The sequence below is a fragment of the Paralichthys olivaceus genome, chromosome 20, assembly GCF_024713975.1.
Source record: "Paralichthys olivaceus isolate ysfri-2021 chromosome 20, ASM2471397v2, whole genome shotgun sequence".
NCBI classification, from domain to species: Eukaryota; Metazoa; Chordata; class Actinopteri; order Pleuronectiformes; family Paralichthyidae; genus Paralichthys; species Paralichthys olivaceus.
In genome coordinates, this window is record NC_091112.1 from 17,489,782 (window position 1) to 17,512,354 (window position 22,573).

General features: G+C 41.5%; 1 long non-coding RNA gene across 3 annotated transcripts in view; it reads right to left on the reverse strand.

Moving 5' to 3' along the window:
• Window positions 1-8,523: 8,523 nt before the first annotated feature.
• Window positions 8,524-22,573, reverse strand: part of LOC138405932 (uncharacterized) — a 200,402-nt gene continuing 186,352 nt past the window's right edge. The window contains exons 4-5 of one of the 3 annotated variants that reach the window (XR_011239592.1): window positions 9,904-9,974; window positions 8,524-9,372 (exon numbers count right to left, since the gene is read on the reverse strand). This is a non-coding gene — a long non-coding RNA (uncharacterized lncRNA). The remainder of the gene's footprint in view (window positions 9,373-9,903; window positions 9,975-22,573) is intronic. The other 2 variants (XR_011239593.1, XR_011239594.1) reach the window with 2 other exon arrangements.

The window sequence follows — 22,573 nt, forward strand, 5'->3', positions numbered from 1 at the left end:
AAGGTTGCAACCACCATCAGGCCAACTGAAGGACTTTACTTAACTAACCTAAGCAGAGATGGTAGCTCTTAAAGTGTATATTAAGTATATATACATCACAGCTCACCTTGCAGCATCAAATAACTAATAAAAAACAAACTGAAAACAAACGGAAAAAATCACTTGGACATATATCAGTGACATAAGATGAAAAAATTTATTTAACTGTACTCTCAGTTTTCTTTTGGTCTGTATCCCATCCACTAACATGGAGGAGGCATGGTTTATGACCAATACCTCAGCAAGCCACCAGGTGGTGATCAAGATGCTCTTGGCTTCACTTTTGGGGAACAATCATGTCCATCTTTATATACAGCCTTTGGTAGAAGCCAAATGTTTCAGCCTGCTGGTGGCGTTAGATGACAAGTCCGGTGATCACCACCACCAGTAGCATTCATCCTATAATGACCACAGATATTGGTCTGAAATATATTTAGTCATTGTTGAAGTTGCTAATAGCACAGCTAATATTCATCAAATTAATCCTGCAATCAAGCAAACTAATATTTGTATTTGCAATTAATGTACTGCAAGTTAAAATTAAATACATTTAAGTACCTAAAATCTTAAAAGTAGAAACAAACTATTTCTCATTGGCTCCATGAACCTCTAGAACACTATCAAGAACCTCTGAGAGTCACAGTGTGTGAGCTGCAATCTCAGCTTTACATATCAACTGTAAAATACTATTTAAATCCTGTAGAACATCTGTCAAACCATATAAGCGCATTTAGATCCCTGCTTGTGCCTGCTCACAGAAAGTACCTGGCTGAACACATGCTGTGTATAAAGCAGGTGACGATCAGGGTGTCACTGTGAAGTCTGATATTTTCTGAAATGTACGACTCTTCTGAGACAAAAAAAGGAAATATCACAGCTGTCAAAGTCATTGCTGGAGAACTCATTCACAATGCCTGATTTGCTCTGCTGTTCTTGCACAGAAGAGATTACGAAAAATATATTGAGGCTGCAGATGAAAGGAGGAACGTGCAGGTGAAAGTGAAACACGCTGTGAACTTCTCTGACTGTTTAACGCGAACAGAACCGGAGTGCACTCTGTAGATAGATGACCTGTAATGAGCCTGTGTGAAATGGCTTCATTACCACAGCGGGAATGACCCAAGATAACCTGCTCCACATGACAGCTCAATAAACGCTCTGTATGCACAAGACCTCAGATCATTAGCGACACACACAGCGTGAAGGGACCATCCTTAATGTTAAATACACACATAAGCTCGGCAAAGTTTGATGTAGAGCGAGATTTTTTCGGCATAACACTTTTAATGATTTTACTCAGCAAACAGTGTTGACAGTATAGACTGCTCATTATGACTTATTTTTTACATGCATTAACTGTAATCAGCACTTGTTAAACTTTTCTCTCCTCATCCTCAAAGGGAGTTGTTCATTCTCTGGAGTAAAGCCTCCAAAGTTTGTATTGTTTGTGGCTTCTGATGTGTTTTACCTAGCCAAACAAATGGTTTCTCTGGTTCCTGGTCAGTTCAGTCGTCTGTTGTTGAACTCCTGATGAAGCTACAAAACTCCCCAATGTGTTGCACGACCAACAGGTCCACACAAGGTCGATCACAGTGGCGTGTTGCTTTGTAACTTCAATTAGGGTGTCTACCTTCTGTGACCCACCCAACAGTCATTAAGACACATATATAAACCTCAAAGTGCAACTATATACAGTATTAAAGGAGACATATCATGCTTTCTCAGGTTTCTTTCCCCTAGTGTTTTCTGTAGGCTCTTTGTGTATGTAAAAGGTTGTCCAAGTTACAAACCCCAAAGTCCACAGTAAAGGGAGCTTCTCTCCCCACAGGAAACATGATTCCAGAAAAAACCCTAGTAGCTAGGCTGATACTTCCGGATCATTGTGACATCACGATGCCCCATATTTCCTAATGCATGCCTAGCAGCTAGTCACAGCCTATGGTCACAGCACACACTGGAGGCAGTTGACCAATCACAATAGAGCTGGCCAATCAGAGCAGACAGGGCTGTATCAGGAGGGCGGGCTTTAATAGACAGGGGCAAAAACCAAGCGTTTCAGAAAGAGGCTGGAAAGAGGAGTTGCAGCAATGTAAAGTGTGAGGAAAGTGATGTATTATTGTTTGAATTCCATGTGCCAAACTCCACTGTTTCAATTATGCATCTTACTCTGCATTCTAAAATACCCTTAAATTCAACATTAGTTTCTCTCTCCCATGCTCCTCTTATCTTTTCCCAGTTGAATGTTTTTATGTTATTTTTATTTATCTGAAGAGAGCCATGTTAAGCCTGTTAAGATCACAAACGAAGAAAAAAGAGGTTGCGGCTTGTGTCTCCTCCTGTAAACATAATGCAGAAGGAGTTCACCCTATCCTATCCTGACATCATCTTAATGAAAATGTCTGCAGGGGAAACAAAAAATAGGGCTGCAAAGCTGCTAGGCTGCAAGGCTGCAGCTACAGGGAGTGCATGGACGGAGTGCAGATCGGCTGAGGCAGGGCGAGCAGAGCTGAGCGGGGTCAGCGCATCAGGCACATTAATTCTGAGAAACACAGATCAGCAGAGATGATGAGCAAGACTGAGATATAGTCAGCATGTGGAGGAGGAATGATGGTCTCGGACGTGAAAACACTATTTCAGGGCTGACTGAGTTTTTAATGTAGCAAAGAGATGCTGTTAATATTAAAAGTAGCAGGAGGTTGAACATGTCTACTGATAAGGGAGGGGGTGTTAGGCTGCTCTGTGATATCAGCCAGGGCTCAAGCAATGCTGATGTTTTGTTAAGGGAGAAACTGATATGGGGGAGAACATTTCTGTCAGTGGCTGATGTGTTCTGCTGGAATTTCACATGAAGAAATGCTTTCTCAAAGTTAGTTTTTCTTCTCAGAGTTCTACTGAGAGTTCTAGCTTTTGAAGGCTGCAGATTCCAGAGGCAATTTGATAAAGATATTATCATCCAGTAAGTATTTGTAGTACATGAGCCCCCAGTGTGTTTTTGTATATTGAAAACTTACCTCGCCCAAGATAAGATAACGAAACGGTACAAACTGTCCTTATCATGTCCTCAATTGAAATCATGTTTTAGTGGTTCAAACATCACATTAAACAGTTTTACTTCAATCTTCATATCTCATTGACCCACAGTAACCAGGAGCTCTTAAGAACCCCAGGCCAGCGAACCAGTTCTGAGAACGCAGAGGGATGTCTTCATTTCATCTTGCTGGTTGCCTTGATTGACACTGATGACTAAATTCAAGGTTTAGGCCTCTGCAAGTGCAGATTTGACAATAGGCAATTTGTATCTTTTTCAGTTTTTAATTATTCAATCAATTCACTCTTATCACTAGAACAGTGTCCATTCAATGCATGCCTGCAGGAATGGGCTGTCAGCTTTATGCATTAATTGAGCCTTGCAAAATACATTTTGTATATAGCTTGTTTTTATAGCAAGAGCAATGGATTCCAATGACATCTCAGAGCCATGGCCAAAAAAATAGATCAAAAAAAGCCTCACAACAAATGTTTCTCTCTTGATCCTCTGAATGATTCATATGTTCTATACATTGTCTTTCTAACAACAGAGAAAATTCAAATACCTAAAAACATTTAGACCTTTCCTAATTTGGTGTTCATATCAGGGTGGACTTGAACTCTTGATGTGTCAGCATACTAAACCAAAATTGTATTTATGGTAAACATGTTTAACATGAACATGTTATCATTACAACAGTGAACGTGACAGTGGGGGTAACATTAGAATTTTAGTGCAAAGCATACTCATACAGGTGTATTTATAGATGTAGAAGGATTTATAGTGCAGCAGATTAATCTCACTCCACACCTTCAAAACCAGAATAAAAGAACTGGAAGCAGATTTTATGAGATTTTGCTGTTTTTCACCTGGTTGTTTGTTACACGTTTTTATCTGAGCTGCTGCTGATCTTGGCCGAGTCTCCCTTGAAAAGGAGATTCTTAATCTCAATGGGACTTTCCTGGTGAACTAAAGGTTAAATAAAGAATAACAATAAAATGTTTTCATCTCTGTGATTTTATTGGTTTGAGCCTGGCCCCTATTTGGCCCCATGAGACAAACAACATGTAAAATCACTGACCACTGATACAAATCAAGATCAGAAAGCCTTTAAAACAGCAGAACCAAGGGATTCATTATCATCAAACAATACACACAATGTTAAAACCCCATGCTGAGGCCCAGCAGTCCCCACACTGGAAGCCTTCTGATCCTGACACAGGGGTTTTTAAAGAGCCTCAGTCCACTGGCCAGGTGCACCTCATTGAGGACTCATCGGTTAATCAGGGTGGAGCGAGAGGAGAGACAAGAGAAACACAGGGACACAGTACAGGAAACACATACAGCTGTAACAGAGCCATGAGGACATTAACTGGGTTCCCTGCATCGAGCTGCTCTGTTTTGGAATGACTGTATATACTTAACTATTAAAAGGTGGACGACTACTCCCCCAAAGTGAACCCGAAGTACCTTGATAGCCACCTGATGGCTGGCTGCGGTATACAGTATGTCATAATCCCCCCTCCTCAATGTCAGTGGATGGGACATGAACCAAAATATCAAAGTGCAAGTCAAAATACCCTTTTCTCAAACATGGTTTCTGTCATTTTAGATAGTTCTTAACTGGTAATACGGTGTAAAGCTTGAATTTTGCTCCTATGGCTACAGATTAATGTACCTTGTACAAGGATTTGGAATGGTTGTTAAACCATTGTGTGTTCGAAGCATCCTCAACAACCACTCAGCCAATCCTATACTGCAGTAAAGGAAAATAAAAACATCATTGCCCTGTAAATAGCTTCTATACCAGAATGACAGTAAATCCCTCAGAAACATCTCAAACTTTCCGTTTCATGCATGCACCATCAAAGCTGTTGGGAAAGTGCTGATATAAATGGTAAATAAGTGTCGAGCGGAGGAGGAGGAGGTTTTAGAGTCAAGTCACTGTAAACATTAGTTTTTGAGTAGGTGTCAGAAAGCAAGTCTCTTACATGCAGAGACTTTTTTAAGAAATATTTTTTGGAGTCATGTGTGCTCACGTTTTTTTTTCCAGCCTCAATTGCCCTGAACAAATGGAGGTGTGCGTCCCTGAGTCATGATTAAAGCTGCAGTCAGACGGAGAGAGAGAGAAAGTGAGAATTTGAAAGAATATAACTTCCAATGCCCCTCCATGCACAACTGTGGGGCATGTGCAGGATAGGAACCACAGCGACCAACAACAAAGAAACTGTCGAGGAATTTCACAACTACATTTTATTTTATTTTAACAACTTTGCAAATGAAATAACAGTAATACAGTGGAAATTGCTTGATTATCACATTTGTTCTGGGCCAAATTGATCAAGCGGTTGCTTCTAAACGAATTGCATAGTATGATAGTCCCAGAACTTGAACGGGGTAATGGTGCTACAGTTTAAACATTGATTTGTTTGAAATATGCAACTTGCTCTTATCTTCTCTCTCTCTTGCACTGACACACAAACATTGTCAACGGACACGTGTGGACTCAGTCTGGGTAGAAACAACAGAATTTTTAGGGGTGCGCTTGGTTTGTCTTAACTGGTTGGCAGTGCACAGCATGGATGATAGAGACACAGAGAGGAGCAGTAGATTACTGATAGAGCCAAATTATTTCATCAGCATTTGTATAGGAACGATTCTATCCCAAGCTTTTGAATCCATATAAATATTGATCACTTTATCCGTGATCACTAGTTTTCCACTGTATAATCTTACATTACTCCCACACAATACGAACAGTATCAGAGCAGCCCTTCAAAAGCCTTAGAGGATTGCACGGACACAGAGCAGGAGCAGAAATTAAGAAATGGCATCGTCAATGGTCTAGAGAACATCAAGAACACTCTGCTGCCTGGGAAATTTACAGTTTACTGTGGAAAAGATGGAGCGAACCATTATGGCCTGTTGTCCAATAATGTCTGAGCAATGTCTTCTACAGAAATAGATCCTCATACTATCTCTCTTAAGTCTAACAGAAGAATTTCAGCGTTCAAAAGTAAGACTACAGACGACACTGAAGGACTCCAGAGACTAGCTTATCAGTTTCACTGCTCCGCCACTACTTCCTGGATGAAAATGGATATCATCCGATGCAGTACAGCATGTCGCACATTAGCACTGAGGTACAAGTGCATCGTGGGACATAGCCAACAAGGAAGAAGAGGATTTAGCCTGGCACCCAGACAATCCACTTCGTGCAAGACCACAACATTGGCTGAGGACAGTTAATGGTTTTAAAAGCTTTAAAACAACCCAAAGTGCATTGAAATCATTCAGAGCCGTTTATTAATGTTAACACATTTTTTATTGCTGAATTCTCTGATTTCATGTCTTTCATGGCAACTAAATCTGACAACCTTTTAATTTGAAGTTAATTTAATATCCTCATTTGCCATCCATCTAACCCACTTGGATTTTTGACCTTTAACTGAATCTTTCATTGTCACCCTGTAAGTCTTGGGTCCTACCCATAATGCACATGGTCATGTTACAGAGGTGACTCTTTAAATTGTTTTGCTTCATCTCTTTCTCCACCTCTCAGATCTGATGACCAATCACTGCTCTCCACACACCAGGTTACGTCCAAAAGCATTTTCAGTTCAGTTGTTGGACTTACATTGTGGAATACTATCAATCAATCAATCGAAGTTTATTTATTTAGCAGCTTTCAATCAGGTTACTGAAGTGAAAAGTGCTTCACATATGATTGATGATATAATAAAAAAAAATTAAACACGTCTGATACCCTTTTATTTCTTTATATCTTTATTTGTTATTTGGGAAATGCTGTTTGTGTTAAGATGTTGATCGTGATCATTAGTCACATAATCCCACGATGTCATCTCTCTGAATCTGATGAACACTGATGTTTTCCCAGAGGCCGGTAGAGTGTGTGTGTGTGTGTGTGTGTGTGTGTATCTCATCCCTAAGTCACATATACTTTCCACATGGTACTATTCCACAGTACAGCAGTGTAGGAGTAGTTCCTCCAAATGCCTCAGTACTTATAGGAGATGAGGCAGAGCTGAGCAGTTAAAATCTCCCCCAGATTTTCAGGCACTGTGCGCTGTTGCTGCAATTTGCTCCCATTGTTGTGAAGAATAATAACTGATTGTTGAGTCTTATCGCAGTTTAGCCCCTGCGATCCCCCTCCCAACCCCCATCCCCACTTCAGGGATCACTTCCGAACTTGATTTATGCAAAGCCACTGTGGAAAAGTCAACTAAATCCTGACTGGTGACTGTGGAGTTGTTTTTCTAAGAGGTGGAGCAGGTTGCTGGAAGTGTTGTGGAGTCGCACCAACTCTGAGCCGAATTGATAGAGGGAGTCTTTAATAAAAAGCAGATAAACAGAAGTGTGAATGGGAAGAGGAACGCTGCTTGATGTTTTTGAGTTGCTTTCAAACAGGGAGGAAGTGTGAGTGTGTGTGCGTCTGGTGTCAGGGTTACTTGATTAAACTGGAAGAATGCCTAATTACATCAAGCACGGTTTGCTTGGGTGAATATACAGTTTGTGTATCCAAATACACTGAGGCTACATCTGCAAGTTTCAGATAAAGATTTATCAAAAGAAAGAGGGGAAGTAAATGTGATTCCAATTACTGTAGTGAAGTGAAATCCTCCCGCTGAGGCTGCAGTCTGTACTTTTTGGACGCTGTTCTCATGACACACTGCGATTCAGTTGATGCAGTTTACTTTACGTTGTGGTGTGAGGGTTTTGGATGGGCCGTGCACTCCACACTTTCATGTATTAAAGGATGGAGGCTGACGGTGAGTCACCTACATCTACATTGTTTTACTTTTGTCCGCTTCTTATCCTGCAACGATTTTAACAACATGCAGTCAAAGGTTTTCTAAGCTGCTTCCAAACATTTATGTCTGTTTCCTTAAGCAAAGCCTATGAGCTCAGGACGAAATGGTCACTGTGAAAATGTACACCAATCCCCAACAAAAAACCAACAGAAATTTATCCTGGAGGCTTTCTGGTCATGTTGGCTGCTGTCTAGTTTAAGTTTTTAGCAAAAGAGACACTAAAAAGTTAAGTTTAATTTGTATGTACTCTCATTCATTCAGTTGTACACATTTGCATGTGAAATACTAATCGTGGAGATTCTACTGAATAACTTCATTGTAGTTCAATATATCACACTTACAGAATAAGGGCTGGTAAGAAGTATATCATGCTACTTATTATTACTTCACTGATGTTTAGTTTTGTATATTCATATGCATGTTACTAAATGGGACATGGACCTGACAAAAAAGCAGTTAAATACATGTTTCTCAAAATGTGTTTTCTGTCATTTAGGTAGTTCCTATCAAAGTGATGTATGTAAAAGTTGAATTTTTCCGTTAAGCTTGGTTTTAACAAGTTATTCGTTGATGTGAACAGGGTAAACTGACTGGCAGCTAAGACTTATTGGTTAACCGTGGGAAATTTATTCCGCAGCTCCACTCCACGATAACTATCTCACATGGGTCTGGCTCCAAATAACAATAAGGGGGAAGATGGTGGCAATTGTATCCAGGATATTTTAGTTTATTTTTTATACAACAGGAGGCAGTGGAAACATTTTGCCCATGTTTATATATAGTCAGTTTCCAGCTGTCAGTATTTAGATCTCCAGGTACAAATAGTCACTACATCAACAAGCTTCTAGTACCACCTACGCAAAGTAACAGCCATATAAACCAACCAGTCAGCATCGCCAGGCTCAGCTCAGAAAGAAAAACAGGGGGAGTCAAAAATCAATTTTCCAAAAGAATCCTTAAGTCCCATGTTACTCTGTCTTGTGAGAAAACACACTGAACATTCAGGGTTACGTGGCCAACAGATTCAAAATACTGTGGTGCTGTCCAAAAATAGAGAATAATACAGACTCATGCCTACATAACCAAATTACATCACCAGTGATTTGAATAAATTGCTTGCAGGGAGTACACGCACATCATATCACATCATATTTTGTCAGTCTGTCCTATGGGAGGCGATTATGGCAGTGTCCAGGAAAAAAAAAATCACAATTCACAGCTGCTCCTCAGAAATGGATTTTCCAGGACCGGCTATTTGTGTTTCTTCTTGCAGAAATTCAATGTCTCAAATCCCATAACAGACACAATCAGTTGCAGGAAAGCGAGAGACAGAGACAGAATGTGTTTTTTCTTCAGGAAACATTTCAGTCAATTAATGTCTTTGATGTCATGTCTCAGGTTCCTTGTTATGCAAATTGTTCCTGTTAGAAACACAATGAGGAGCATTTATCTGCTGTGATCTGGATGTCGGCACTGCAAACGTGAAATGAGACGGATTAAGAAGGGAAAGAAAAAAATATAAAGGGTAGATGTGAAAGTGGAAGATTGCGGAGGGGATCAATTCAGCAGAAATAAGGTGGCATATTCTCCTGCAAAATGGAAAGCTGTGAAATGCTCCACAGTTTAGTGCCGACATGATTTCCACTTCTCCTGGAAATTGACTAACTGGGAGCTTAGTCTTAATACTTAGTGCAATGCAGTTCCACTGGGATTCATTGTATCCCTCTACACTCTCTTTTATCACTCTTTTTAGATTAATATAAGAATAATTGGTTAATTACAACTTGAGTATTTTTTTTAAAGTAACAGCTATTCTTCTCAATGTTACAGAGGAACATAAGGATTGTGGTGAACCGCACGTATGCAGACAGGGTGAGGTTTTTTTCAATTTTTGGAATTTGGGGCTAATGGCAAGAAATTTGGGTCTTGTGGAAGTAGGGGTGAGGAAGGCTGGCAGAGAAAACTACTTCCATGCCAACAAACAAAGAGACAGGGAACACTCACGTTTTGAGGCTGAAAGTCTTCAGGTTTCCATCTGTAGTTTGGCCAATCATGTTTATACAGGCTTTGGTTGCCTGCAGGTAAACAGTCAAAAGTGGGAATTCATCAACAAATGGCTTTTTAAATGATCTGCATTCATATGCAGATGGTTGTTAATAGATATTTGCCAAAATTCCCTCTGCACCTAATACACCCACAAAAAGTATCACTGTGAAAAATAGTCGAACTTTAAAAATGTACGGTGAAAAGAGTTTTGGTCCTGATAGCCACTGTCACACTGGAAGCCCCAAAATATAGGCCGTCAATATCAGACGTTAGCCAATGGGCTCAGAGATTTCCACAGCTCTAACAGCGTTAAATTGAGGCGATGACAGTGGCTTGAGGTCAAAACTGTCCAGTGTAGTCACAGCTTTCACTCTGACGTCTGTGTTCAACTTTGATCTGCCACAGTTTCCCTGAGTTATGCAAACGTTCGGCTTTACTTCAAAATCAGGTGGTTTAGATGATTGAGATAAACCTTAGGTCTGTTTCCTTTAAAAAAAACATTGATTGACCGAGGGGAAGAATTTTATATTTAAATCAAATTTTACAGTATACGAGCCTGTTTGAAGTACTCTGCTGTGTGTTCTTATCACTATCCCCCTGACCTCTTGAAGATATATTGAACAGTCGACTAAACCAATCCAATGATCATAACTCAAGAGTATGAGTTGAGATTATTATTATTATGTATTCTGGAATTCATGCTGTAGATAGTAGAATTACCAACAAACATAAGGCCACACACTGACTTTAAAGTTTCAGTTTACATGATGATGTCCAAATCTGTTCACCGCAACTAAAGTTTTAATAAGGCAGAACTATATTTAAAGGTACAGTGTGTAGAATTTTGTGATATCTAGTGTTGAAGTTGCATGTTGCAGCTGAACACCCCTCACCTCACCCTCTCCTTCCAAACATTAAAAAGAACCTGTGGCAGCTTCAGTTGTCATAAAAACTCAAAAGGTGTTTAGTTTGTCCAGTCTGCATTAATGTAAAAAACATGGCAGCCTCCATAGAGGGGACCCCCTCAATGTAAATACAAAGTATTTAGATATAAAGGGCCTTTTCTGGGGTAAAGAAAACTACAATTCATACAGATGAAACGAACTACTGAAAACATCATGAGGATTATTCTACATTAAATTTCTGCCAATATTTCCCTTTCATCTAAATCTTAGACACTGGACCTTTAAACTGCAATTTACAGCTATTCTGCTGGCTGCAACAAATATTAAGAAATTCAATCAAGCCATATGAAAATATACCAGATTTTGTCAATTCATGTTTTATGTGATTAAGTACGCTAGCAAATTTGAAGTGGCACTTATCAATTTTTCCTTTAACCAGTGATGGGTGAAATAGTCTTTTTATAGCTTTAAGAGAACACAGTGAGAAGGTGTACGAAGTGCTTGGTTGACGTCTGTCACCTAATCGACTGAGGTGGTTTTTTCGCTTGTCCCTCGACAGCTCTCCAGCCTTTTGTCCAAATCTGAGTCTTGTGACTTCAGTAACTGAGTTCAGGCAAATCTGTGCTTCAAACAACGCCCCCCCCCCAGAACGACTGGAAGTGATGAGATGTCAGCTCGACAGGCTCAAATCCACCTTCCTTTGTCGTTGGTTTTCACATTCAGTGTGGAAAGCTGCTAAATACCTGTGGTAATGACAGCTGCAGAACAGGTGAGACGGATGCAGTGCCACTCATGAATGTTGCAGGGGGGCCTGCAGACGACAGGGCACTTGATCTCAGGGGAATATTCCTGCTTTCTCGCAGGTACAACACTGACACTGGAAGTGAAGAGGTGTCAACTCGACAGGTTCAAATCCACTTCCCACACAGTCTCCCCTTCTTTCTCTGAGGCTAATGGAAGCTGCTTCTTACACACCATGCGACACACTGTATAGATGATAAAAAAAATCTTTTTTCTCGAGTGAATGTCATCTGTTTTGGTTTGTTTCTGAGTTTTCCGAACGCTACATCCACTGAGTTATCACCCACAGCCATCAGCGCAGATGTTTGATCAGCTAGGCACTCTGCACACTATAAACAAAATATCCATTTTAGGGGAGCAAGCTGTATGTTATGCTAACATATGCCACATAACATATGGTGCACCAGGCGTTGCTGCACCTCCTGCTCCCTTGCTGCACATTTGACTTTAAATCATACAGCAGCCTTTCTCCCCGCTTCCTTTTTATATTCTGACTTTTATTTTCTCAAGTTTGGGGTTGTGACAAATTGATGGGGTTGCGGCAAAAGGCTTTCACAGCGCTATAAGTTACGCTGGGCGCGAGGGCCTTAAAACAATAGGCCATTAACATTAACACCCTCCTCCTCCTCCTCTCCATCCGTCAACCCGGCAGTGACAGCCGCTGGCAGCCATTCATCACATCCGTGCCACTGAGCGAGCAGGCCCCAGGGCCCCTGCGGCGCTGTTTATAAAGAGAAGTATGAATGCAACATGAACGTGGCGGGCTAGGAGAGAAACTAATGTGGCCCAGTTCAACCATGAAGATGAATGCGCTAAAAGAAAACAGTGACAACATGACTGATAGTTTTAATACAAGCAGTGAATAAGCAGTCTGCGTTCACGTTAGCTTCGTGTGTATATTTTCATGAACTGTCACGATTACATGAGCTACGGCAACGCAACGAGAAGCAACGCTGTGCCATCCTGAGGGTATAAAGTCTTGGGTGCTCCTTGGAGCTGCTTTAATGCACACTGTTTGATGCAAATTAATTTTCTCACACAGCCACATGTGTGTGTCAGAGCTCATTTCAGTTTGGGACTCAGAGCCAGCGGCTGTTGGAGCTCCTGTCCATTAAGCTAGCTCTGGGGAGAGACTAAAAATTAACCTTAATGGACACTTTTCTCTCTGAATGCTAACTAGGGGCTCGTCACTAAGCCCTGCTGTGCCTCTCCCACTGTGTGTTTGGCCATTCTTATTTATTTATTTCACCGCTGAGGAGTTAATGTGCGCGAGGCACTGGAGTTGACAGAGAGGCTCTACGAGCTGAGCGACACCGCCAAGGCCGCTCATCCACAACCCCTCCTCCTCTCCTCGCCATCCCTCTTTCCCGCTGAGCGGTTCTCCATAAATGCCAATTAGCAAAAAATTTAAAACCAATTAGAGCTGCTTTGTGCTCAGTAAATCTGATTATTAAAAGCCATGCACTGTACATCTTCCATGCAATCAGCACACAAATGCTGTACTACAGACCGTCTCCCATGCCAAACCCTTCAGTCTGTTATCCAAGCCAGTGACTGCTTCACTTCCCTCAGTCCCTGTCGCCTCCTAATCTGACTATAATGACGTTTGTGTAAGGCAATGAACAGTGTTATGCCACACTTTTTCAAGACTCCGCCACCTACCACACACATCATAGACATTTTTACGACTCCTGGGTGTAATATTTCCTTCATTTGCATAATGATGTCCCCTGTTTATTATAAACCTGTGCATCCATCTCACTAAGGCCCATTGAACAAGCAGTGGATTTGTACAAAATTAGAATGCAAATGGAATGTAATACTATTGCACTGCCGGTGATGGGCCAATAAACTACCTGACACCATCCACCTCCATCCCTCTCCCCTCCTGCTGAGCACCTACGAGCAATACACTGCAGTCACACACATTGGTAACTCTTCATGTCATCAATCAAAATTTACTTATTAAGTTTTCAGCAGCGCAGCCATTATCAAATATGTTGCAATCAGCAAGTTAAACTGCTGCTGACATGACCCTAAATTGAGGAGGACTTGCTTCAGGGATTAACACAAAAACAGCTGCCATGCTGCATCTGTAGAGGCCTTTCATGGTTAAATCAATAGATTAATTTATCATATGAATGACTAATCCATCTGAGTGTTAAATCCCCCTCTCAGAGGAGCGCTGAAGCTCCTGACCAGGCAAGGGCATTCTTTTTGGGCTAAAGATCATAATCCATCCCATGAATATTTCTAACAGCAGCAGCAGCGCATATTCTCACACTAATTAAGATGCACACTCGAGACATATCTGTTTTTATGCATGGCAGCTGAGTTCTGATAGTGCTTTATCAAATGCCACAGCAAAATAAGAATAGTATTTTGATTATACAAAGAAAATGGCATTCCCTCATGAAATATTAATGCCGGTGTTCTATCTTTGTCCCTTTAGCTGGCTCTGAATCTCTACTTTTTTGGCACTTGGGCCATGATAGTATGTGCCACAGGGCCCGCTCTCTCCTCCCACGCCATTGAAATCAGATTAGAGGCCAGATAAGTTTGACCGGGTACGTAACCAAATGTGCTGTGACAAATGCTGACTCAGGTGGCCACAAGCATATCAAGACAAAAATCCCCATTGCAGTTCAAAGTCAGTGCTGCCTTTTATTGTATTTTCCTGCCCAAGTAATCTGAAGCTGGCTATGTATGGGGAGGGAAATGCAGCATTTTGATTGGATTGAGATGACCCTGCGCTTGGTCATTGAACATTCAGTCTACCTGAAAAGTTTTTCTCACAATGCCAACTTCTGTCTTCCAGAGGGAGGAAAACCTCAGGGTAAGAATCTCATGGTTACAATATGTTAAGATTCAGCACTGTACCTGAAAAATATCCCCAATGCAATGATATAAGATTAAAATTCAAGGTGTTGAAGACACAATCTCTGAGGTATTCTATAGTACATTAGAGTGAGGGAATGTTGAGGTCTATTTTACTTATTCTATATATCAACTGTGTTCACAATCTCAAGATTCATGAAAGGGCAGCGTTGCCTCTCTGTAAATGGAACACACATCTCAAGGACCATTTAATTTATTTACTTGGCATGTGCATTTTTAATGGCTAAGGTAAGTGCAGTGCTGATTTTGGTGCAATTTGGACACACAATACGTTAATTATTAAAAAAGACGTGTATAAACAGGTGACCTGCGCTCTGTAGCAGTTAGTGGCAGCAGCTTGGATTCCTCTGAAGAACATGTCCTCCTCTAAAGAAGCGGTCTGCAACTGGGTCAAACTGTGCGTCAAACTCGCCAGCAGATGTTTGATAATTTGTGAAAAGTTTATTTCACCATATCGGACTGACACAGACACTGCATCATGGAAGCACGATTAATAGAATCACTTCTTGTGTTGCATTTTGTCCTTAAGGTAAAATCATAATGCTTGTTTTGCTGCTGCAATGCTTTACAATGAGCTGAATTACAGAGCTTTTATTTTGAAAAGTTATCTGAAGAATGTGTCAGTTGCCTAACAGACCTCTGAAATCGTCGGCATGCAACATATGAAAAAATAACAGCAGTTCAGTAAATCATTCAAACCGATATATAAGCCACACACGAACAATGATGAAGCAAATTCAGCTTCCTTTCATGTAAAACATTGACTATCAAATCTTAATTGCAGATAAACCAGTTAGGATGAGCACAAAGTTTTCTAACTTCACTCTGCACTATAGACCGTCTATTGTCAAAGATGTTTGAGGAGGACTCACTAGGAATAACTCTCAACTAGCTCTGTTAAAATGGACACTACACTCGAATGCACGTAGCAAGCTGCAAAAGGTCTGTGGCAAAGCACCATTACACTCTACCCAGGAAATCTGTTAGCATCAATATCTTAGTGGATTGGATGAATGCCAGAGAGCACATGCACATTAAGCAGGACATTTGTAGCACATTTGTAAATGCAACTTTTTCTTTTTTTTTCATTTCAGACCTCTGTCCAGATGTTCTCTTTCTCTCTCTCCCTCCCTCCCTGCGAAACACATTTTTCATTCCAAAAAGCCTCAGCAGTATGTAAATCTGAAAATGCTGGTGTTCGCAAAATAGTACCTAAGCCCTCTGGATCTGCGTGGCAGTCAAATTTACAGGACCACCTTTCGTCGCCTCTAAATTTCGTTGCCATCCCTCCTTTTAAAAGCGGAGCTGTTATCAATAACTTGGATCTCAGATCCCAGATCCTTCATCATTTTAATTCCACATTTCCTTCCTTCCTGTGTGTGGGGTGTGTCACCTCAAGCAGATTTTAGTACCAGGCAACACCTGACCAATTCAGTTTTTTAATTTACAAACTAGATCAGTTCTTTATTTAATAATCCAGCCTCAAGTGATCACTTGAGGACAATAATAACTTCCCACAGTACCCTCCGGAGACATGTAACAGACGTCAGTGTGAAAAATTGTGTGAATCAGTGTGAACCTCCTCTTCAAAGGTTAGGAGGGGGACATATAGGACAATTAAATCATTTGTGCCATATTAAGTTCATTTTTTTCTTTTCCAGATATATAGATATAGATCATTTCACTATATAGACATATTGCAGACTAAATGACTTTGAGGAGAAACACTATAGCAGTTTTTCTAAAACCTCTAAAAAAAGGAAAGATATTGCCATTATATGCTGCAGGGGGCAGTAGTTGGCCACAGATACAGAGCTGAGACTCTGTTACTGTTCCTCTGTTCACTCCAGCTGCAGAACAGTCACAGCTTTCTCATTGGACGGTGAGATGAGTGCCCATGATTCAATAACAACACAACGATATCCAGCACAAACTAGTTATTTTGCTCTTTGTTTTGTGTTCTCACTAGTTTATGTCTCACAGGCACACACAGCCATCAGTGTCATCACCTCTGAGACACAGACCACTTCAGACATCCACTAAAGAAGATTTCTGTATCTGAATGATTCATTTAGCATTTCATTGGATTGTGGCGCTGCAGGGAGAAAAACATGGCAGGGTTGAAAACTATGATTACGACGCTGTAATCACTCTAGCAGGCTGCTGCTTGGGATCATCTCTTGTCTCGTTAAATTGCACCCAAAAGGTGTATCATTGAGCTGGAGGTCCCACTTGAGGCCTCTCATGCACTGAAGAAACCATCGATTTAGGGACTAAATCAATCATTGCAAAGCACCATGGGAGTTGGGTTTAAAGGTGGCTTCATTCATTGACGGAGTGAAGATGCTGTTAAAACAAATGCAGCAGTTTTTTTAGCAACAACCACACACAGAGAAGTTGCTCTGTTTGCTTCACACTGTGCTGTGAGAAAGGCTCACTGACTGAAATAATCTAATTCTTCACACACCAGTATCCACTAGTGACCATCTGCAGCTGGTTGAAAATATCACGCAATTTGTTGTGTTGGCTCATAGAAAAGCATTTCCTTCTCTTTCCAGTTCATCGCCTTTTGTTTCCACCTGCGCGCTAACATGCAGCGATCGCCTCGTTCACAGTGAGTCTTCCGCCCGTCGGCTCACTGAGCTTGTTATAGGGTTTCTGCAACTTTGTGACCGATCAAACGGCATCTGAATCCTCACAGTCCCTCAGCTGTCTTTGTGCCTTTGCTCTTTCACCAAGGCAGCTTCAGTTCTTCTCTTTTTTTTCTTTGTGTCACCCCCTTCCTCCCAACGATGACTCTTATCACTTAAATCTTCATGCCTCCTCTTTCTGGTGTAAGGTATAAACAAAGAAAGTTACGACACTCGACAAAAGCTGAATATGTGCTTCTATTTCCGGCGTTATTTTTTTCACTTTTCGCACTGAGCTGTAAAAGCAGTGCACTGCTGCCTCCGCCTGCGAGTCAACACCACCCAGTGGGGTGTAACTTGAGTGCTTGAGAGAGCTAGTCCTATCAGTCATCTCGCAACCGCAGCCCTGCCATCCCATCATGAGACTCTCAGCTCCGCTCCATGCTCGGCTACCACATCAATGCAAAGTTGCCCATGTAGAAAAGTCTACTGATGGAGGGGACTTTCAGGGTGACTTCTGATTTACAGCCCTATCCTGTCCTATAAGCGCTGTACGAGCTGCTGTCAGATAATACAAGTTTCCTCCTCATCTCTGTGCTCCCATTCCATCTCATCTCTTTCCTCATATTTGATCACATTTCAGCGTAGTCCTTTTATCCTCCCATTCTTCTTCTCTCTCCCTTTTTCCCCATTTCACCACACGATGCTCCCTCGCTGCTGCCTGAGTGGGAACTCGGATCCCAACATCCTACACAATGTTACCCTTGAGCTCTTCTTCTCTCCCCTCAAAATGAGAGCATATAGACACTCTGCATAGCCCCACTTTGACGGCGACATCTGCCAGACGAGTGCACGTCGGCTGGAATGACTTGCACTTGGCCTTATGATTATGCAATGAACAGAAATAATTTACTGTTCGAGAATAGGGAGTGGGGCAGGGGTCACTGAGCCGGGTGCTGTCACTGTCCCAAGATGAATGTACTACACTGCAGAGTGTGCACAGATGAAATGCTCGATTCTCCTCACCACTCACACTGTCTGGAATACAGCGTCCAGGTCGCGGGTACAAGATTCTGTTAGTGTGTGCCATATGATGAACTGGCTGAATGCAACACTCACGTCTAACATCTAAATACACAGATTATTTTGTTTCTTTTTTCTTTTGCTGAATGGTTAATGGGAAATAAGGTGACATACAAGACTGGGACCAACCAGAGGAGTGTGGGCACCCTGAGTTTAAGTTTGGATATACTTCATCAAAGTCAACAGTACAACTGTCAAATGCAGTATTTGTGTATTCTATGAGAAAGTGCTCATGGCTAAGGTTGGAATGACAAATACAGTATGTATATACCAACCATGCTATCATGCTATAGTAATGAGTTGTGGTCATTTGGATAATGAGAGAGACAGGCGCTTGGCCTCAATCGGTGACCCCTCAGATTCTGTGGCCTTAAGCTGTGCAACAACTGTTTCACCTTCAGGCAGCACTTAGTGGACCATCCATCCATCATCTATACCACTTATCCACTGAGGGTCAGGGGGGTAGCTGGAGCTAATCCCAGCTGATGTTGGATGAGAGGCTGGGTACTCCAGCCTACGGTCAATTAAGACTCTCCAATTAACACTAATCTGCATGTGTTTGGACTGCAGGTGGGAGAAAAGGTCACGCAAACATGGGGAGAAAATGAAAACTCCACAAGACTGGGAGAGAAAGTGCTACCAATCACACCTAAGTGCACAGTGTATTCATAAAAAGCAGTTAGCTGTGTAGTAAAGTACATTTACTTTACTAGTCCACTGTTCCGTTACTTAGATTCTATGGCTTTTATTTTATTTATAGCAATGTTAAACATATATGTTACAATGAGATGTATTCGACCAGAGTTCATATACATTTTTATCTTGTCCCAGGGGAACTAGATCCAGAGTGGCCCCAGGTTCCCTGCATGTTACCTGGTTTCAGTATCATGATTCGTTTTACTAACTACACTGCAATACTGACGTACAATATCACCTCACACAGCTCCTGCTTTATTGGCTAATTTTGTGGCCGTGTACTTTAACTCTGGTCCTTTTCTTTTCAATTCATCCGCTGTCAGTCCAACAGCGATACAGGAGACATATTGTCAGTCGATGCTTATGCACTGTCACACTCTGAAACACGGGCAGCAGAATTTACTGTATAATGACTAAGAAGATGTATTCAGTGATTCACTGTGAGCAGCATGGGGAGCGTCCTTACTGTTCACATCGGTCATAAATTAAATCTTCAATAGCAAAGTAAATCAGCCTCTAAGAGAACAGAATAATAATGTTTTCTTAATTTATATCATCACTTGCCAACTCTGCTAGTCATGTCAAATATGTGAACATCATGGTTTATTTTATAAGCTTGTCTCATACCTTAATGAAGGCTTTATAACAGTTTATATAAGGAATAGACATCTGAATGACAGAGGGATAAAGCCAGCAGTGTAACATTTTCCAACACTATAGATTGAACCATATAGCAAATCAAAGACTAAAAGGCCATAATTACACATATAATAGAGCATTGCATAAGGGAAAACTCAGCAGTAACGTTTTCTTTTAATCCTTTGAGTATGTTTAAAAACACACTTACATTACCTTTACTGGATTATATTTTTTTGTCTTTTTATTTGTACTTTTACTTAAAACATATTTGAGTACTTCCTCTACCGCTAAAGTACTGATAATGAATCTGTTAATGTTTGTTATTGAGGAGTCTCAGCAAAATGAGTCTCTGCAATTGGTTGAAATCAACTTCTTTGTTTCAAAGACAAAAACTATACGACAACAAAAACTGCATCATTTCAAGAGACTGTGCCAACATCAGTTTATTTCATTATTTTCTGATTATGTTCCTCATCTGCTGTCATGTTTCTTTTTCATTTCATCCGATTCTTCTCTTTAGTGCAACATCTGCCACATATAGTTTGGTTTAGGTGGTAGCTATCAAGTCTTCCTCCACCACGTGTTTTTCTCACGTAATTAACATCAAGCTCCTGAAAACGTTGAAAAATAAAACCTCCTTCTCTGACTCGTGGCTTTTTTAGTTGATGTAACCTGCTTGATGAATGAAAGTGGATTTTTATTTAGATCCTGAAGCAGCAACAGCCGACACCTGTGCCGGCAATCAGGCAGTGCTAATATGCAGCAGACAGTAGCCAGTGGGCCGATAGGAGCGGATTAACTTCACTTTGGAGAGGAGGAGTAACCGTCATTTAAGGATTTGCAGAGGGATATCTCCATTTCCACTGCTAAGCTCTCAGCGAAGTGTCAAAGGAAAAATACTCCCCCTTCTTGGAGAAATGTTGGGCTGTGTTCATGACAAAGCAGAGCACATCACGTCCACCCAAAAAAAGTGAAAGTCAAACTGAAATCAAACATTCTGCCTACACAGCGTCCAAGGACAAATCTGTTTTGACGGGTCTACACTCTCCCTGCAGCTCACAGCAATCGATCACAAATGGATTGGGAGGGTTTGACTGACACCCTCAATTAATTGCCATTTTCAGTCTGAGTTCAAGCTCGTCTTTGGGTTTCAACGTGGACAGAAGGTGCTTAAAACAGTCAATGCAATGAGGCGATGTTTATGACGTTTCTTGAGAGTTTTCTGAGCTCGTAAAGCACAGCTTCCAAATTGAAAAGCAGAAAACGATGTTGTTAAGACCGCCGAGCAGTGCGAGCCTTATTCTGAATCGACAATTACTTAATGTTTCCTATGAGGCGAGCAGACGACTTCACAGAATGACAGAGCTGCCATGTGTCACTTAAGAGAGTCAGGTTCCAATTTATGCTTCACTAAAGCTAATTAAGGCCAGCATTGTTTTCTGTGTTAAATAGAGGGATTGTTAATAAAGCATGCCTTAATGCCAACAGACCCATAAGCCGCCACTACAGACAGAGCCACAACCCTTGTCAATAAACGATTTTCTCTGGGGCTCAACAGACCATTTGCTTGTTCCTCTCTGCAGGCAAACATGTACGTATGAAATGTGTCTAATTACAGTCATCGGCGTCATCATCATTTGTAGTTCGTTAACAAGTGGGCGCTAATGCCTCAGAATGTCTGTCACACACATCTGTGATAACAGCTATTTTTGGTGGCCCAGTGCGCTCCATCAGGTGGGCTGGCTGTGCTGCCTGCCACTTGTTGAATACCATAATGAGCTAATCAGAGTGCAAATGCCAACTGACCAGAAAAATGAAGTGCAAACAATGGAGTCCATTCTGTGGCTGAGCATCTCTTTCAAAGCCTCAGCCGGAGTGACCTTCGTGGCTTGTGACTCGGGGCCACCAACAGGTTGGCGTGTCGCTTCTTTCACAGGCTCAGCTCTGTTCATGCATGCGGACTAAAGGTCACTGATGAATTAGAGCACAGCGGCAGGTTCCTCACGCTGCGTCTTGCTGTGCTGGGAGCCGGGTCACGGAGTATGTGGAGAGTGCCAGCGTGCTCAGATGAGCTTGAAAAGCCCCAGTGGTCACTGTAATCTTTCTGAGCTCTGTCCATGCCTTGAGTATTTGTCGCTCCTTTTCCCAACACCTCATCAAGGGTGACAAAGGTTAAGGCTGTGTATATCCTCTTATGGTTTTTTCTTTTGATAAAACCATCAATGGAGGTGTACAGCCGGCCCAGCGTCACAAGGCAAAGGTTTTAACTAATTTCTCCAAAGTCTCGGTTGTCAAGAGGTTGGATCTCCAAAGTTTACCAATAAAGCAGTTAGCCAGCTTGTTAAGTCTCTCAACAACCACACCACCTCTAAATGACCTGTATTTTTTTCCCCCTGCCGTTTGGTGTTGCAGAGTTTATGGGGCTTGTGTTCAAGTCATAGATCAGTAGATTAATACTGTGGAAAACAGCTTTCCTCCACAGCATGGAGGTGACCCCTAGAGAGACTTTGCCTGATCCTCTTCTGTATCACTGCCAGAAAATGAAACCCCCTCAGAGTCAATGGAGCTGTGCGACTGTCAAAACTCCCCCCCCCCGTGCAACACATGATCTTCTCTTGCCGTTGCTCTGCCATATGTTAAAGCAAAATGGAGACGACGCACTGCTGAGTTTGGCATGATTTGAGCCCTAGGGAGGTAGAGGCAGAGGAGTTGTCATCCTGTTGTCACCAACATATGGCTTCTGTGGCTTTGTCTGTTGGCATCTATTGTTGTGGACTTTCATTATACAACAGTAGACTCCAAAGGAAACAGTTGGTTAGTTTTGAGGTCCAGCAGCTTCTTTAGTTTAAAGTGATTAAAAACAGCACATGGTTATTCCCAACATTATCTCCACTGTGCTTGAACTTGAGTCTCATGTGATCGCTAGTTGTGTGTGATTTTAGACATAAAACAGAATCAAAGGATTAGTAAATAACT